At 28.6% G+C, this 18822-nt stretch overlaps 1 protein-coding gene across 8 annotated transcripts in view; it reads right to left on the reverse strand.

Annotated features, from left to right (window-relative positions):
• Positions 1 to 18822, reverse strand: part of LOC142321485 (high affinity cAMP-specific and IBMX-insensitive 3',5'-cyclic phosphodiesterase 8-like) — a 1158933-nt gene that overhangs the window by 454975 nt on the left and 685136 nt on the right. The window contains exon 1 of one of the 8 annotated variants that reach the window (XM_075359605.1): positions 1888 to 1902. The exons of the other annotated variants lie outside the window; for them this stretch is intronic. The gene's annotated coding sequence lies outside the window, so the exon portion shown is untranslated. Of the gene's footprint in view, positions 1 to 1887; positions 1903 to 18822 lie in introns of those variants that run through there. 8 annotated transcript variants of the gene reach the window in all.

Below are 18822 nucleotides of genomic sequence, written 5' to 3' on the forward strand. Positions count from 1 at the left end.
CCAGAAAAATATCCTATATAAAAGAAAAAACCATAAAGAAATGGAAAGGTTATAAATATAATATAAAATTAAATAAAAAACATTTGAAATCAACTGAATTTTTAAAAAAACGTGCACTAGAAAAAATAAAAATTGTTTTACTCTTCTTTTATTTCTTTTGAGAAAATTTACGGAAAATTTAAGATTATTACAAACTATTAATTAACCATTAGTATGGAACAATTACATTAGAAAAAATAATTTTAATGCATTTAACATAAAATCGACCATTGTTTACTCAAGTAAAGCCATCATCTTTTTAACACAATATTCAAAAATGTTTCGAATTTCTATTAAATGGGTTCATTTTATTGCACAAAATTTAATTACCAAAAATTAACTGCCCTATTTATGTGAGAGGAAAAAATGAATTTGTAGATAAAGACGGAAGAAATCTTTTATGTTTTTACATCCTTGTACAAATTAAAGGAAGTAATGTGATCGCGAAAAATTTCAGGTTTCAACGGAAATATCCCTGACGTATGTATGTATGTATGTACGTATATATTTCGCATAACTCAAAAACGATTATCCGTAGGATGTTGAAATTTTGGATTTAGGACTGTTGTAACACCTAGTTATGCACCTCAGCCTTTCATTGTAATCGACTAACCAAAAGCGTCCAAAAAAGCCCAAAATCAAAAAACATTTGGATTTTTTCTTAACTTCAATAATAAGCCCACATTAAGAGAGCTTTTCAACGATATATCATAAGTTATATTCATTGGTTTCACACTTATAACCAAATAAAATTTTAATTAATGAAATATTCGGATATTTAGGAAGGTACATCGGTTCGAATCAGACTTCATTTCTCTTTTTTTTAACTTATTTTTTAATTTAAATATATTGAATTACTAGTAATCATTAACCTCTGATTGTAACAAAAATATTTTACTATATCTAATACATCAATAACAACAATAAAAAAAAAAAGAAAAAAATATTAGTTATTAATGAAATAAAATTTTACGTATTTTTCATTTAAAAAAAAGTGTAAATGTAATTTAATAGGAGTAAAAGAAGTCATTTGTTGTCTAAATCAGATTTTTTTATTTTAATAAGGACTTAATAACAATGTTATTTTTAAAGTTCTCTTACATATTCATTTAATTATCGTTACTGTTAAATGTTGGTTTTATTTTTTTTAATAGTTTATTTTAAAAAAAAAATGTTTTTTTTTCAGTTCAGGGGAAGAATTTTAATTTTAATGGTTAATTATGTTAAGATTTGCTTTACTAAAATTCGCACTATTTTTACTGCTAACGAGATAGACTCAATTCCATGAAATTATCTTAATTATAGTACATCGATGATGAATGTGTACTGTTACCGATAGGGAAAAAATAAATTTAATGAATGTCATTAAAGGCATTAATTATTCCACCTGGCTTAGTAGTTAACTCGTCGTCGCAAATCAGCTGTTTAGCAGTTGATTTTCGACGTTGAAGGTTCGGAAGTACAAATCCTTTCTTTCTTTTTCTGTTTAGCCTCCGCAACCATGGTAAGGTATTACTTCAGAGGATGATATCTAGTAAAGGTTATCTGTTTTTATAGAGATTTGAATATTAGACAGTGGATACCGGTGTAATTTTGTGGTTGGGTTCAATTAACAACACGTCTCAGGATTAGTCGGCCTGATTCTGTACAAGACTACACCTCATTTACAAGTCATACATAACCTCATTTACAAGTCATACATATCCTCATCTCATTTGACGTGGCGGTCGGGGGGGGGGGGGGGTTTGCTTATTTTTCACTAGTGGAATACGTACACAATAGGAAAATATAAAAAAAAATGAAATGAATAAATAATTACGTTGGTTCTTTTAATAAAATCTTACATACAATATTAAATATACAAATTATAAACGCGTTGAACTATCCTTTAGGCTTTTATTCCGCTTGAAAAAGACAAAAGTTTAATGAAGTATTTTGAACTGATCTTCCTAAAAGAAAAAAAAACAAGCGTTACTCTAGTATTAAAGGTTCTCATGATAAATGTGAAATAATTCAATTTTAATAAATGATTTATTCAATGCATTTAATAATTCCAATTTTACTATTTATTACGCAGTTGTTGGTCCCTTTTTCTATTTTTTTTATTGTTAATATTTACTTCCTTGTACGAAGTAAAGGAAGTATTGTGATCGCAAAACTATTGATTTTTAGAATTCAACGGAAATATCCATTCTGTCCATCCATGAATCCATTTTAACTAGTTTCGGCGTGACGACTGTACGTACGTTTGTATATCGCATAACTTATAAACGATTAGTTGAAGGATGTTGAAATTTTTGATTTAGGACTGTTGTAACATCTAGTTGTGCACATTCCCTTTTGACTGCAATCGACTGGATCAAATGCGTCTAAAAAGTCCAAAATCCCAAAAATTTAGATCTTGGAATTTTTCTTAACTGCAGTAATAAGCCCTCATTGAGATCTTTTCAACGACTTATGATAAGTGGTACTTATTTTCATTGGTTGCAGAGTTTTAGCCAAATAAAATTTTAATTAATGAAATATTTGAATCTTACAAAGGGAAAGCACATCGGTTTGAATCCGACTTCATCTCGTTTTTTAAAACGTTCTTTTTTAAATTTAAATGTATTGATTTATTAATAATTATTAACCTTTGATTGTAAAAACGTTTTACAATAAATAATAATTCAATAATAACAATTAAAAAAGAAAAAAATATAAGAAATCATTAATGAAATATAATTTTACGTACTTTTCATTTTAAAACAATGTGTATATTTATTTTAGTAGGCGTAAAGGAAGTCATGTGGCTCCACATCAGAAATTTTTATTTAGTTTTTTTTGTATAACTCCATTTATTACATTTAATTTCGGTTATAAAAAAATGAATATTCTGTTTATGTGTAATGATTTGGTACAAATTAAAATTTTTAATTAATTCACGAAAATAAAAAATTATGTTATACTGCATAAAAATAATTGTAATCTACTGTCAATCATTCTACATACTGTAATATTTTTTATAGTGTTTTGGTGTATTTACTTGTCATGTAGTTCAGTAATTAGTAGCTTCTAGATCAGCTGGTCCCAGCAAGGAATTTAGGATTTCTATCCTATTATTTTATCAGTTTCGTATTTCTCATTAAAATAAGTATATCAAATATCCGAATTTGTAATTATTACAATTAAAAAAAAATATTAAATTAACGAGCGAGATAACTTAGACACACAATAAATGTGATTCTACCACTCCCTATAATTATTACTTTCTCTGGTACGTAAACAAAACCAGTACTTCTCTTTATGTTAATAAAGAATATACTACTATAATGACGGGTCCTGCAATATTTCTCAGTAATCCAAGCATTCGGATTGCACGGTTCTTATGTTGAACTTACGGATTTATATGTATATATATATATATATATATATATATATATAAACTGTTAACAAGAAGTTTTATGAAGAGCAGTTGGTTGACTGGTAATGGAAATTATCACGGACATTATATGTTTTATTTTTCGAAGAAACAAGACTTTCCATATTACATCAACAGAGGGTGAGTAATTATTAGTTTTAAATTATTAATATAATTAAAACATGTGCTGCCACCTTATTTATTAGTAATGTTTAGGCAATATATATGATTGTGTAGCAACAACTACAGGATTACGTAAAAATAAACAGCTTTGTCTAATTTTTTTTTCTACCGGTCTAATGAACAAGAATAGCAACAGCACATTGTTACAAGAACGAACTAAGGGAAGTTCACATGAATGGAAAGAAAGAAAAATGTTCTATCACTTGTTCCTTTTCTTGAGAGCGTAAGATACTGTGCAGTATTTTAAGTAGGCATATTAGGAAATTACAGGAAAGTTTCACATAATATAATGTTATAATTTAACGGGATAATAAAATCATTATTTTTTATTGTTTTATTTCATCATTCGTGTAAAGTTTTAATAAAGTTTTAGTTAAAATAATAACCAAATATATATAATTTATTTGTTTCTATTTTGTATTGCTAAAAAGTATTGAAAGAGCATCAGTTACTCAAAAATTTTTGTATATTTTTATTACTATACTTCACATAAATGTTTTAAAATGTTATAAGTTTTGTAAATTAAATTTTTACTGTTTAAAACAAGGAAAATTTATTATAAGCGCATAAAAATAAATTGATATAAATGAATGTAATATTTCAGCGTTCGTCATAGTAATAATAGTAATAACAATAAAAACAGTAATATTCCGAAGTCCATTTATCAACGTTTTGTTTTGAAATTCTTGATATTTTTTATTACAATAAAACAATTTTTTTTTCTCGGTAATTAAAAATAAATTAAATTTATTAATGTTATTAGGATTGCTTTTGTTTCTATACCTCATAAGAACAAAATTACTTCTTTTTTACATCAGAGTTTTGTATGAGCTGTCAATCTTATAAAATCATAATTTCTATCTATTCTTCCATATGTACATATGTACGGTTAGTGTAAACCGGTTTTCGTAATTATGTTCCATCAAAGTAAATCTATAATTTTTCTGTACATCGCTCAAAAAATACATTTTTGTAATTCCATGGAAAGATGAAATAATTTATTATTATGATTTTTTTTTGTTTGTTTATCGATTACCCATTTATCATATCCTAATGGGTGATTGGATACATATTGAATAATTCTGCAATTTTTACAGATTTTTTTTTCTACACTGTTCAATTTACCATCGGTTCCAATTTACCGGAACCATAAATAAATTTGAATACCAAAAAATGACATGAACAGAAGGGTTTTCGTTGAATATATATATATATATATATATATATATATTACGGTAAATTTGATTAACCCAGTTGTTTTGCATAACTACCGGTGAATTTGATTAATACGCTTCAAACATTGGAGAATGATTTGTACATTTAACGTTAATTAGACGAGGCAAAGACGAGACTAAGCAAGCGTAGGTTGTTTGGTTAAATTACGTTGATATACGTATGATTCGTCACGGAATCAACATAATCCAACCAAACATAACCTACGCTGGCTAAACTCGATTAATTAACAGTAATATTTTGATTATTTAAATATTAAATTCAGTAATTACTGCATGTAAAATGACCGGTTTATTTAATAAACTGCTGTATATTTATTAAATTCTCCAACATTGGAGAAGATTATACATGTTAACCGGTAATTATGCATAATCATCGAATTAAAAAAATTTACCGTAACATATACACATCCTACCCTAATAAACGGCATTTGTATGTGTGTCTGTGTGTGCGTCCCCCTTAGCTTAGCACCGGAATGTACCGATCACTAGCGGAAAATCCCGAATCATTAATAAATGTCTCATGGTGGTCAGATACTTGGTATGTTATTATATATCGATATATCGCATTTACATCGAAGTTTTGGGAAAATTTAGTACTTTTTAATCGGATATGGAAAAAACCGGTCCTACCGGGCTAAAATTTTTTTTGACTCGTTCGGCAATACCCTATCCGCTCCCAATCGTAACCATCGGATGATAATATTTTCAAGTGCCTCCGGGTCGTATTTTGTAAACTGGGAAGGAGGTACAATGAGGTGCCACCGTAATATCTCGGCAACCGCTCGTCCGATTTTCACGATTCAAACGGCGTATAGATCAGCAGGTCGAGAGCTAACACTTTAACGCATCGGATACACTCTTGATCGATCGGAGTTTGGTTAACCGGAAATTAAATCATTTAGCCCTAGGTTTTGAATGTACCACCTATTGTAAAACGTACCGATCCAATATTTCGATAAATACGCTCAAAACTGTGCGCTAGCGCAGCTGTAAAGTACAAAACTTATGATGACTAAAAAGGAAAAAACAAATGTATATAAAAACCGTTTTAAATACGACTCATATTAAATGCACTAAAAAGTAAAAAATAAAATATGTAAAAAACGTTTTAAAACACTACTCTTAAATTAAATGCACTAAAATGTAAAAAAAGTAATTTTAGGACGTATCTCAGAATGGATTTGATAACAAGTTTTGATGGTGATATGTAAGATTATGTGAAAGTTTATCAAATTTTTAATTTGAAGTTGTGACTTTCAACGATATATCGTTTTAACGATATCTAACAAGTGGTACTTATTGTCATTGGTTCCAGAGTTATAGCCAAATAAAGTTTAATTAATGAAATATTTGTATATCTTACACGGGGAAGGTACATCGGTTCGAATCCGACTTCATACATATAAATTTTTTTTAAATTTAAATATATTAATTTATTAATAATTATTAACCTCTGATGGTAAAACATTTATACAATAAATAATAATTCAATAATAACAATAAAAAGAATATATGAAGAAAAATCGGAAGTTATTAGTGAAATAAAAATTTATGAACTTTTCATTTTAATCCAAAAATTTTTACAGAGGTTAATAATTATTAATAAATCAATATATTTAAATTAAAAAAATAAAATAAAATAAATATATGTATATGAAAGTCAGATTCGAATCTGTCTCCAGGGTTACGGATCCGACACGTTCTCACTTACACCACGTAACTACTTGAGCAACCCGAAACAAAAATAATATATAAACTAATATAAAATACTGATACGGACACAAAATAATGTGATGCAATGTGGTGTCCACCATAATGCAATTGTGTAACTGTCCACTTTATTAAGAATTGGTGGATCGTATCTCACTTTCAAATAAAATAATTTTAAATGAAGTGCAGCAAAAAATGTGTATAGGTAATTTAATAGGCGTACAAGGAAGTCATGTGGTGTTCACATCAGATTTTTTTATGAAAGTAATTAAATGTATCCTCATTTCGAATTTTAATAGAGAATATAAAATTATGTAAAGGATATTAAAAATTTATGCATAAAATAATGTAATGGAAAAAAGAATAAATAAAAATAATATTGCGTTTTAAATCAGTGAACATAGCAATTATATAATGGAATTTGTTGAACCAAGCGTCTGAGCAGCTAAAGTACGAGAACAATACTTTTTCTTTTTCCTCTTTAGCCTCCGGTAATTACCTTTTAGATAATACTTCAGAGGATGAATGAGAATGATATGTATAGGTGTAAATGAAGTGTAGCCTTGTACAGTCTCAGGTTGATCCAGGTTGACCGTTCATGAGATGTGTAGTTAATTGAAACCCAACCACCAAAGAACACCGGTAACCACAATCTAGTATTCAAATCCGTGTAAAAATAGCTGACTTTACTAGGACTTGAACGCTGGAACTCTCGATTTCCAAATTAGCTAATTTTGGGAAGACGCGTTCAGCACTAGTCCAACCCGGTGGATTACGAGTACAGAAAGTTCTCTTCAACAAATCCTTTAGCAAATAAAATTTATTTTATAATCATATGAATCTATTATTTAATAGAATTCCATACATAAATTGAATTATCTTGAATTGCGTTTTCTTAAATATTAACTAGAAAAAATGTTTTAAATTTTAATGTAAAGTTTTTTAAACAATACTATAAAACTTTTAATATTAAACCAGTTTGGGAATTTTTTAAAAAGTTATATTAATTTTCGTAGATGGAAAACATGAAAACGTTCACATACATGTATACACATATTACTCACAAGTACGTAAACTTTACTCCGTTACTGAAATCAATGGTAAAAGTTATAAGTACCGCATACGAAATGGTAAATAAAAAAAGCTTGTTTAAAGGGAGATTAATGTGGAAACAACATCGATTTCTCATATCAAGACTGTCTAAACTCATTTGAATTTAATGGATAAAAGTTTTAAATTAACATTATGTAAAAATTAATTTACATCAAACACCTGGGAATTTATTTGAATAATTTAGAATATTTTATTGAAATGGTTGAGAAAATAAAACAGTTATTTACTTATATAGTATACTATATAAGGGAAAGCAAGTGTGCCATTCGACTCAAATTTTACATGCAGGGGTGTTTGAATATCTTGACGTTTCGTGACTCTCACAAAAAAATACATAAATTTAGCAATTAAAATCTCCAGTAATATGTTATGTACATAAGCATGTACGAATGTACGAAGCATGTACGTTTTTGCTTGATATTTAAATTTTGGATGAACCGATTTGAATAAAATCTTATGTGAAAAAGTGTACATAATTTTTTCACATAATCTGATGCTTCTAATAAGCTAATATTATTTTAAGATGGTGTTTACTCTTATTATAAAAATCTGATGTGAACACTTCATGCCTTCCTTGTATGCCTATTAAATTACAATACACACTTTTTGTTGCACTTCATTTAAACTTATTTCATTTGAAAGTGAGATACGACCCTTCAATTCTTTAAAAAAGTGGACAGCTACAAAATATATAAAAAATAAAATATTCACGTACCAACAATTGTGAGTATTGACTATCCAAGCGCTTTCGGATTATTTCTTCATCATCGGCGATTACTAATTAATTATGAATTTTAAACTAGTGCATTTAAATTATTATAAATGGAAATTAAAATTAAAATAAAATCTAAAATTATTATGTTTATAACAGTTGATTGTCAATAGATAAAATAAATCAACGTTAAAAAACGTCTTAACAGTAAGATGTTTACACTTTTACAAAATTGCATTGTGGTGGACACCACAGCATGAAATTTTTTTGTGGTGTCTGTATCAGCATTTTATATTAGTTTATATATTAATTTTGTTTCACGTCGCTTAGTAGTTATATGGTAATAAGTAAGAACGTGTCCGATCCGTAACTATAACATCGGTTATAATCCGATTTCATATACATATATTTTTTTAACTTTTTAAAAATATAAATATATTGATTTATTAATAATTACTAACCTCTTTAAACATTGTTGAATTAAAATGAAAAGTACATAAAATTTTATTTCACTAATAACTTCTGATTTTCTTCAGATCTTTTTTCTTTCAGAGGGTAATAAATTATTAATAAATCTAATTTAAATTAAATAAAAGGAAAAAAGTCTGATTCGAACCGATGTGCCTTTCCCTTGTAAAATCCAACCATTTCATTAATTAAAATTTCATTTGGGTATGACTCTGGAACCAATGAGAGGTTATTACTGCAGTTAAGAGTCCAAAATCCACATTTTTGGAATTTTGGGCTTTTTTTGGATACTCTTGGTCCAGTTGATTGCAGTCAAAAGGAGAGGTGCACAACTAGATGTTACAATAGTCTTAAATCCAAAATATCAACATCATACGGATAATCGTTTTTGAGTTATGACAGATACATACGTACGTACGTAATACAGATGTAACGTCGAAACTAGTCAAAATGGATTCAGGGATGGTTAATATGGATATTTCCGTTAAAATCTGTTACCGAAATTTTTCATAATAACATGCAAGGAAGTAAAAAGCCATATGTATATGGGACAAACCCATTTTTTAATTTTTTGCTCGTTTCGTTGTCCTCAAAGTCACATTCTAGTACTAACTGGATGTCCGTTACATTAGTTATTTGTTTGGTTATGCATTTGTGAAAATATTGATCATGGACAGAGAATAAGAAGCTTTTCTTATCCTCCATATTCTTATCTAAAGGTATATACGAGTATAAAAGGCACAATGTTCGTATGTGTTTCCGCTGTAGACTAAAAAACTACTGGACCGATTTACTCGCGGGTTTTTGCAAAATGTCCGGAAAAGGTTTAAAGCTATTGAAATCCTCGATTTGAAACTTAGAAAGAAACTTAGAGATACTTTTGAACCAACTACTACTGTGTTTAGTTAGCAGTTTGAATTAAAACCGATAGGTAGTGCTGTTTTGAAAATTCCGGAATGTTTTGTAAGTTTCTTAATGTTCAATATTAATTCTGATGACTTTGCAGCCATGCCTCTTTTCGTTAAAATGTTATTTTCCACAGACTACTGTGTTTAGAGAGTGGTTTAAATTAAATCCGATAGGTAGTAATGTTGTTTTGCCAATTGGATTTATTTACATTCTTACTTTTATAAAGTGAAAAGTTAAATTTTGTGAAGTTCCGTAATGTTCAGTTTTTTAATGTTTCATCAAACTTTCAATTGTGTTCTTTTAATCTACATATATTCAAACCTAGCAACAGCGAAGCATGCCAGGTCTGCTAGTATGTACATAAAGTGATTAGCTCAAATCCAAAATTGAATGAAGGAAATTTTAATGTACAAATTTTTGTGTTTTTTTTTACTTTTTAAAACGTCAAATAATTTTACGACCGATGACCGATAGTATTTAATGAGTAGTTAGAATACCTGTCAGGTATTCTAACTAGTCATTTACCTGGTATTCTCTCTAGAATACCAGGTTCTTATTTCAAAATTGTAAATAAAGTAAATAAAAACTTCATTTACTTTCCTTTAAATAGAATCCTCTTTCTTTGAAGTTCAATTAAAGTCACACTGTTCCAGAAACTATCTGATAGTGATCAAACTAAGTAAAAACGTGTAATTTAAGATGCATGTTTGATTATAATTGGTACTTGACTAATTAAGCAAAACGATAACTTACAAGGAAAGGAAAGAAAAAAATTACTTAAGAAAAATAGAACCAAGATCAAAATTCGCAAAAAAGTGGGAAATGATTTCATCCAAATAATTCCTTGGACACTTTTTTGAATCAGCGCCAAAATACATAATCATACTTAGTGTATATAGATAGAAGAAGAAAGTCTGTACGTATATTTGTTTCTTTGGTAAATATATCGACACCGACGCCACCTAAAGGGTACAGTTTTTGCAAAAATTGTTCTTTTCACCTAACTAATATATATTCTGAATACGATTCATATCGGACCATAAATGTAATTTTTTCGAAATATCTCACCCCAGTGCCACCTAGCGGGTCCAAACTAATTCAGAAACCGTCGCGAGTATGCGAACAACTCGTCAAAGTTTCACCGCAATCGAATGAATAGTATAGGAATGCATACGGGACAAACCAACATTCATTTTTACTTCCTTGTACGAAGTAAAGAAAGTATCGTGATCGCGAAAAATTTATATTTTCAAATTTCAACGGAAGTATCCATTTTAACCATCCCTGAATCCATTTTGACTAGTTCCGGCGTGACGTTTGTACGTACTATGTATCTCGCATAACTCAAAAACGATTAGGCGTAGGATGTTGAAATTTTGGATTTAGGACTGTTGTAAAATCTAGTTGTACAATTGACTGAACCAAAAGTCCCCAAAAAAGCCCAAGATCCAAACGAATTTGGATTTTGGAATTTTTTCTTAAATGGAGTAATAAGCCCTCTTTGAGAGCTTTTCAACAGTATTTCATAAGTGTTACTTATTTTCATTGGTTCCAGATTGAAAGCCAAATGAAATTTTAATTAATGAAATATTTCGATCTTACAAGGGGAAGTACATCAGTTCGAATCAGACTTCATCTCCCTTTTCTTAACTTTTTTTTTAATTTACATATATTGATTTATAAATATGTATTAACCTCTGATTGTAAAACAAATTTGCGATATATAATACAATATAATACAAATATATTATTATATATATATATAATACAAATTTGCGATATATAACAATAAAAAATAAATATGAAAAAATATCAGAAGTTATTAATAAAATAGAATTTTTTGTACTTTTAAAAATATGTATATGTAATTTAGTAGGCGTACAAGGAAGTTATGTGGTGTCCACTTCAGATTTTTAAACATCTGGATTATTTAAGATACTATAAAAATTAAAAAAAAAAAAAATAATAATAACCCTTTAAAATTTCAGAAAATAACGAGAAACAGTGTTGTAATTATCATACCACACATTAGAAATCGTATATTTTTATATACTGCAATTTCGATCTAATAAATTTCGGCAGTTAATTGTGTAGCCGCCTAAACAGAGATCCCTGGACGGTCCATTGACAGCTTTATTAGATCAAATCAATCGTTAATTAGCTCTATAGGTCCCGGCATTCTCTGCATAAAAATAGTAGGTCAGATTTTTACCCGTGAAACCAAGAACGGATCAAGGATAACAAAAAAATTGGATGATAAGAAGGCCTACCTACTTCAGTTAAACTGTTGTAAGTTATGTAAGAGCCAAAAGCTCATACAACTCGACCCAAAAGAAAATTCAAGGTTCCTTCTAGGAAGTAGGCACACATTACGTGGAAAGATTGCATCATTAATCTCACAAACAGAAGCGCCACTTAATCATTGATCTTTTCGTTGGAAATCTTAAACGTATAATATAATAAAAAGTAATTTTTGTCGATAAATTAAGACATTTTTTGAACCAAACCGCATCAGTAATAATCGATAAACATAAGAAAAAAGACGTAATAAATAAGGGGGTCCGACAAGGATGTTTCCTATTCCCGTTACTTTTTAATCTTTACATAGAACTAGCAGTTAATGATATTAAAGAACAATTTAAATCCGGAGTAACAGTGCAAGGTGAAAATATAAAGATGCTACGATTTTCTGATGATATAGTAATTCTAGCTGAGAGTAAAAAAGATTTAGAAGAAACAGTGAATGGTATGGATGAAGTCCTACACAAGAAGTACCGCATGAAAATAAACAAGAACGAAACGAAAGTAATGAAATGTAGTAAAAATAGTGTAGATTGACACTATATAAAAATAGGAAGAGAAAAAATTATGGAGGTAGAAGAATTTTGTTAATTGGGAAGTAGAATTATTAAAGATGGACGAAGCAGGAGCGACATAAAATGCCGAATAGCTCAGGCAAAACGAGCTTTCAGTCAGAAATATAATTTGCTTAAATTAAAAATTAATTTACACGTAAGGAAAACATTTTTGAAAGTATATGTTTGGAGCGTAGCTTTATATGAAAGTGAAACTTAGACGATCGGAGTACCTGAAAAGAAAAGATTAGAAGCTTTTGAAATGTGGTGCTACAGGAGAATGTTAAAAATCAGTTGGGTGGATAATGTGACAATTAAAGAGTGATTGCGGCAAATCGATGAAGAAAGAAGCATTTGGAAAAATATATAGTTAAAAGAAGAGACAGACTTATAGTCCATATATTAAGGCATCTTGGAATAATAGCTTTAATATTGGAGGGACAGGTAAAAGGGAAACATTTTACAGATAGGCAACGTTTGGAATATGTGAAACAAATTGTTAGGGGTGCAGGATGTAGGAGGTATAACGAAATGAAACGACGGGCACTAGATAGAGAATCTTGGAGAGCTACATCAAACCAGTCAAATGTCTTAAGACGAAAAAAAAATTAAGACTGGATTCTGGGATAGTTCAACCTCCCCTATCCTCAGAAATATGTAGCAGACTTCCTACTGCTGTGTAGGTAAAAATAAAACTCAAGAAATAATAAAAATACAGCTCAAGAAATAATACGCTAATCAGAAAAAAAAAATGTTATAAATTTATCTCGCTTATGTAATATAATATTTTCCGATTTTATGACACAACCTCTGACACTCAATAGATATTTTCATTTTTGCTGAATCATTTTCAGATAGATTTTAAACAATATTATTAATTTATTTTTCTTTAATGAATTTGCATTTTATTTATTTATTTATTTAGCGACAATAAGATGTTACAGTTAGTGTAATGGATAATGAAAGAAAAAGGTTCTATCAATCCACTACGTAGATCGCGGAAATGTTTTGATGAGTTTATTATTTTTAGATGCTAAATAAGATTAAAAAAATTATTATCGTAGTAAGAAAATTAAGTAAATGTTTATTCTATTCTTTCTAATTACTTCTATAAAGCTTATTCAAACTAAAATATAATAAATTTGAATTAATTCAATTTATTAATACCGTTGTAGAAACTAAGTGATTTAATAAGACGTTTTTATTTTATTAAAATAAATATGATTTTCGATTTTATTAATAATATTTCAAGTAAATTCTATTGTGTAAACTATTGAATTAATTTTATAGATAATAATTTTAAGTTGTGTATTTGTAAAGGTTAGATTTAAAAAAGAAATATAATTTGATATATATACAGAATATTTTATTATTGTTTTTCCTTAAAAAAAAAAAAAATGATATACCTACTAGAATTAATTTTATGTACTGCACGTACAGTTAAGATTGTCACTTAAGAATATATTAAAATTATATTGTACAATATATTACAGTACAGGACAGGATAATGCTACGCATTATTGAACATTAAAGACAAATTAAATTTAGTACAAAGTTCCCAAATTCCTTTGTCATTTGCAGACAAGAATTAGCATTACGCCCGACCGCCTTTTAACATGCTACCGATAAACCTGATTAAAACTGACGCAGATTCCACTGAATTTAGTCGAATTGTAAATGGGTTAGACAACCACTTATTAGGTTACAAATTTATACTCTGAACTATTGTAAGCGAATCTGTACTCTAAAACTTTAGATCTGATTGTCTATATTACAGAATATTACTCAGTCTCTAATAATTCATCAACAGTTAATTTTTGATCACAATACTAAAAATTTTGTTGTTAGTGGAAATATATTATTGAATTATATTGCATTCAAATGCTGTATTTTTTATAAAAATGTTTTACTTTACGTTACACCTTCTAAGATTGTTCTTTACAACGTTTTATTCTTTTTCAAGGTGGCAAAGAAATTAATCCGAACACAGTATTTTTAACAGAAAAGTTTATTTTTAAAAGAAAAAATGTTTAATAGTCAAACTTACTCAAATTTAATAGTTTATGTATCCTGCTTTGTTTTTGATTTTCTTAATAATCATCTTTGGCATTGATTCCGCTAAGGTAGAATAATGATTTTTGATTCCTTCATCTCAAAACCAAACATGTATCACTCAACTAATAAGGTCAGTTTTTGTGATACAATTCATTTTTCCAAGTCTTCTTTTAAGGGGATTCAGGTCGGGGGGATCTCCATAGCCAAGAGAGCACTCGAATTTCTCTTTTGCATTCTTTGACGTGTGATATGGTTCAAGGTACTGTTGGAAAACGATTTCTGGGTTCTACTGCATAAGTGAGACTACTTTCCTTTGGTATATACTAATGTATTGGTCCGATTTCATCATCCCATCCGCAGACATAAGTGTTCCTGGCTCTTCATATATAAAACAACTCCAAACATCTTTTCGACTGGGTGTTTCGGAGCTTGTTGCAAATGTGCTGGCGTAGTAGTCTTTTCATCTGCTTACTTACGAATGTAGGATAGTCTATCCAATTGAACAAAGAAATGAGTCTCGTCCGAAAAATCAGTTTTTTTTTACATCTTAATAATTCATTCTTTATGTTCCTTTCCCCACTGGAGTCTTTTTGTCTTCATAACCTGTGTCGGTAATTGCCTTTTTAGATTTCCGAGCAATCCTTTCACCGACAACAATCTTCTACGAAATGTCATATCAGAAACATTGCTCCCACTATTCTCTAGTCCCCCATTAGGGTCAACAGCTGACAATCGTGGATTAATTTTGCTTTTTCTTATTAGTAATCGATCCTGTGTAGGCGTGGTTTTCTTTTTCCGTCCATATTTTCCTTTTCTCTTTTGAGAGAAGGAACTTGTTTTCGTAAAAATTTTCACGATATCATTTACAGTATTTAACCCCATACTACACTCACTGGCAATCTGTCTTTGAGTCATTTGTAAGTGTTGGGACAAAGCAACAATTTTTGACCGCTTTCGCGGGGTTACATCCATTGTGTTAACTAGAAACGTAAAAACAAACTTATAACAAAAACTCAAAAGGTCACCAAAATCTAACTGACGATGAATTATAAAAGCATAAAAAACACTAATTCTTTTGTATATGAACTAATAACATAATCTGAAACATCAAACAACAAGCAGTTGCCACAAAATGAAAATCCCCTAAAACAGAACAAAAATTTCCTTTGTTCAGATTAATTTGTTCGCTACTGTATATTTATGGTGTTTGGTCATACAAAAAGTGACTTAGTTTATGTTCAAATTGAACAGATTGCGGGCAGTATTATTTTATTTACAAATCATTTTTCGGTTAATCTACACGACTTTATTTCATTACTGAAATATTTCTTCAAGAAATAAAAAAAAAACACATGTGTAGAACGTATTTTTCCATATAATGAAAAAAAAATACTCAAAAATAATTGTTCAAATAAAAACAATCATTTAAAAAAAATTCTAGTTACTTTGATAAGTTTAACAACAAAAAAGTGTACAGCAATAAAAATTAAAAATTATTACCACGGGAATGAAATGGAATAAAAGAGAGAATGTTTAAAATATCTTTTATGGAGAGGAAAAAAGAATAAGCTATCACTTACAACGAAGACATTTTGAACCGCTACTCTTAGAACGATGTGTCAGCTACTTTCAACACCTTCCTGCGTTTATTATTGTATTTCGCCTAGTCTGGTGCGAAATATTTACGTTATATTTTTATAACAAAATGAATTCACCTACGACATAATAAGGTGTTTTCCATTCTTCTATAATTTTTTTACTAATTTTATTAAAAGGAATAAATTTATCATTTATTTTTAAAAATAATTTTGGAACAGAAAATAATTAATTACTTGAAAGTTATAACATAATTGGAAACTGTTGGTCGAAAAATACCCAAATTGGGTGACTACAATGAGTATAAATTACTTATACGTATATTATAGGAAATAATGCAATTTTAGGAAATAAAATGTATTTTTTGGATTTCTTACGCGTTACGCTCCAAAGTATAGTTAAATTAAATAAGAATTATTATGAAAACGGGAATGGTTGTTTAATTTTTCTTCAGCTTTTTTTGAAATAAAAAATGGAAGTAATGAAATAAAAGTGGGAAGTTAATAAAAAGAAGTGAATAGGACCTTAAATAACTTTCCTTGATTTGTTACTGTTATTATGAAACAGGAAAAGGAACTGGCTAGGACATTGTATGAGAAGAAGGTGTTTTTAGCGGATGCGATAGAAGACCTTATTTAATGGAAGGAAAGGAAGGGGAAGAAAGAAATTTCAAATGACGGATGGGATTATGGGAAAGAGAAGATATGCGGAAACAAAGAGGTTAGCAAAGGACAGAACAAGGTGGAGAGCAGCAACCGTGACCAGGAATTGCTCTAATGATAGAAAGCCATGGATGAATGAATGAATAAATTATGAAACGAATTATTAAATTTGAAATACATCGGCAGAGATATAGCACGACCAGTATATTTTGAAACTTACATTTTTTATCAATTCTTTTGAATTATTATTATTATTAATATATATATTATATTATTATTATTAACATTATTATTGTAACTGATTTTCACAAATTTTATTAGTAAAAAACATTACTTACTAAGTAATTTAGTTTGTACTATATGAAATTGAAAATTTTTAAAAATATTTTGGTAATCAACCTAAGACATGAACAATCCGCCTAAGATAGAACACAGTAGCAGCTCTCTGCCTTCAAGTGAATTATTAAATAGAATAAATCCGCATAAGGAATCTGTAATATATAGAAATAATACAATTTATAAAACAAACAGAGAAATATTCTCTATATTCTTTGAATATTTATCAGTTATTTAAAGAAAGTTAATAATATGAACTCGAAATCTTCTATAACGTGGAATCATCACAGATTCCACTAAAGGAAATGAATGAGAAGAGGTATAAAAAGTTGATATAAGGTGAACGTTAATATAATTGTACGTCCAGCCGAACAAATAATTTGTATTACGTAAAGTTTGAATGATAATCTTGAATCGAATTCAACCAAATCAGATATCTCAATTACCTAAAAAAGGAACTCATTTCACATTATACGATCGTAAATGATAGTAATTCTCTTTCTTTAATAAGACAAGAAAATACTTATCAAGATTTAACATTATTTTATTTGTAGTTCACTCAAGAAAGTTTATAACACCCTTCTGAATGACAGTAAACTCATCAGTACTCCTTACATGTACACAGATTTTCAAGTCATTGATTTATATCAACAAAAGCGATTTTCTTGAATTTCATAAACAAATAATAATAAGAAAATAAATAACAGAATAGAATTAAAAAAAGATCACGATCTAATAAAAGTTCTCAAAATATAATTTTTATTTGTAAATTAATGAATTTACTTTATACGAGACGTAAATTTAAAATGAAAACATATTACGCGATCTCAAAAGTTGTCTTTTCTTCGTTTAAATATAATTTAATTGAATATTTAAATTGTAATATTTTTTTCTTCAATTATCAATTTACGTCACAATATTTTTATATCATAAACAAAAATAGTTTTATTCCTTGTAAATAAAAATTCTATCAGTAAGATAATGCATGACGTTAAGTCTTTCTAAGCCTATCTTCTTACAAAAATATCTTCTGTTTAACAAAGAACTAATATTTCTGGAAAAAAGTCATTAATTACTAAATCTATAAAAAACGGATCTCACTTTTTCACAAGGTGAATCTTATATCTTATTTGCCAAGAAAAGAGGACAGACGTAATCAATTTAAGAGTAGTAATAATACAACACTACATCTCAGCTAAGAGTCACCAAACTATACCATCAACGAAATTCCAAATAAATTTCTCACTTATTAAATAACCAAATAAAAAAAATTGATATACTTAATAAAATAAATTTAAATCAAAATGTAACATTCAGGAAAAAGTTAATTATCTTAAATTATATTTCAAAATAAATATTCTATTCACGTGATTGGTTTGCTTGGCATTTCTCCCGCCACCATCCCATTCGGTCGCCCTAAAGTATAAGACCGAATGTCTGTGCCACAAACGGCTACTAAGCCTCGAAACAGTGTCATAACTGGCTCCTAGAGTAAACCTAAAAGCGTGAGCGGAATAAGTGTGGTACCATACACCAATCGCTTGCGTGT

This window comes from Lycorma delicatula, chromosome 3 (assembly GCF_047948215.1).
Source record: "Lycorma delicatula isolate Av1 chromosome 3, ASM4794821v1, whole genome shotgun sequence".
In the NCBI taxonomy this organism is placed as follows: domain Eukaryota; kingdom Metazoa; phylum Arthropoda; class Insecta; order Hemiptera; family Fulgoridae; genus Lycorma; species Lycorma delicatula.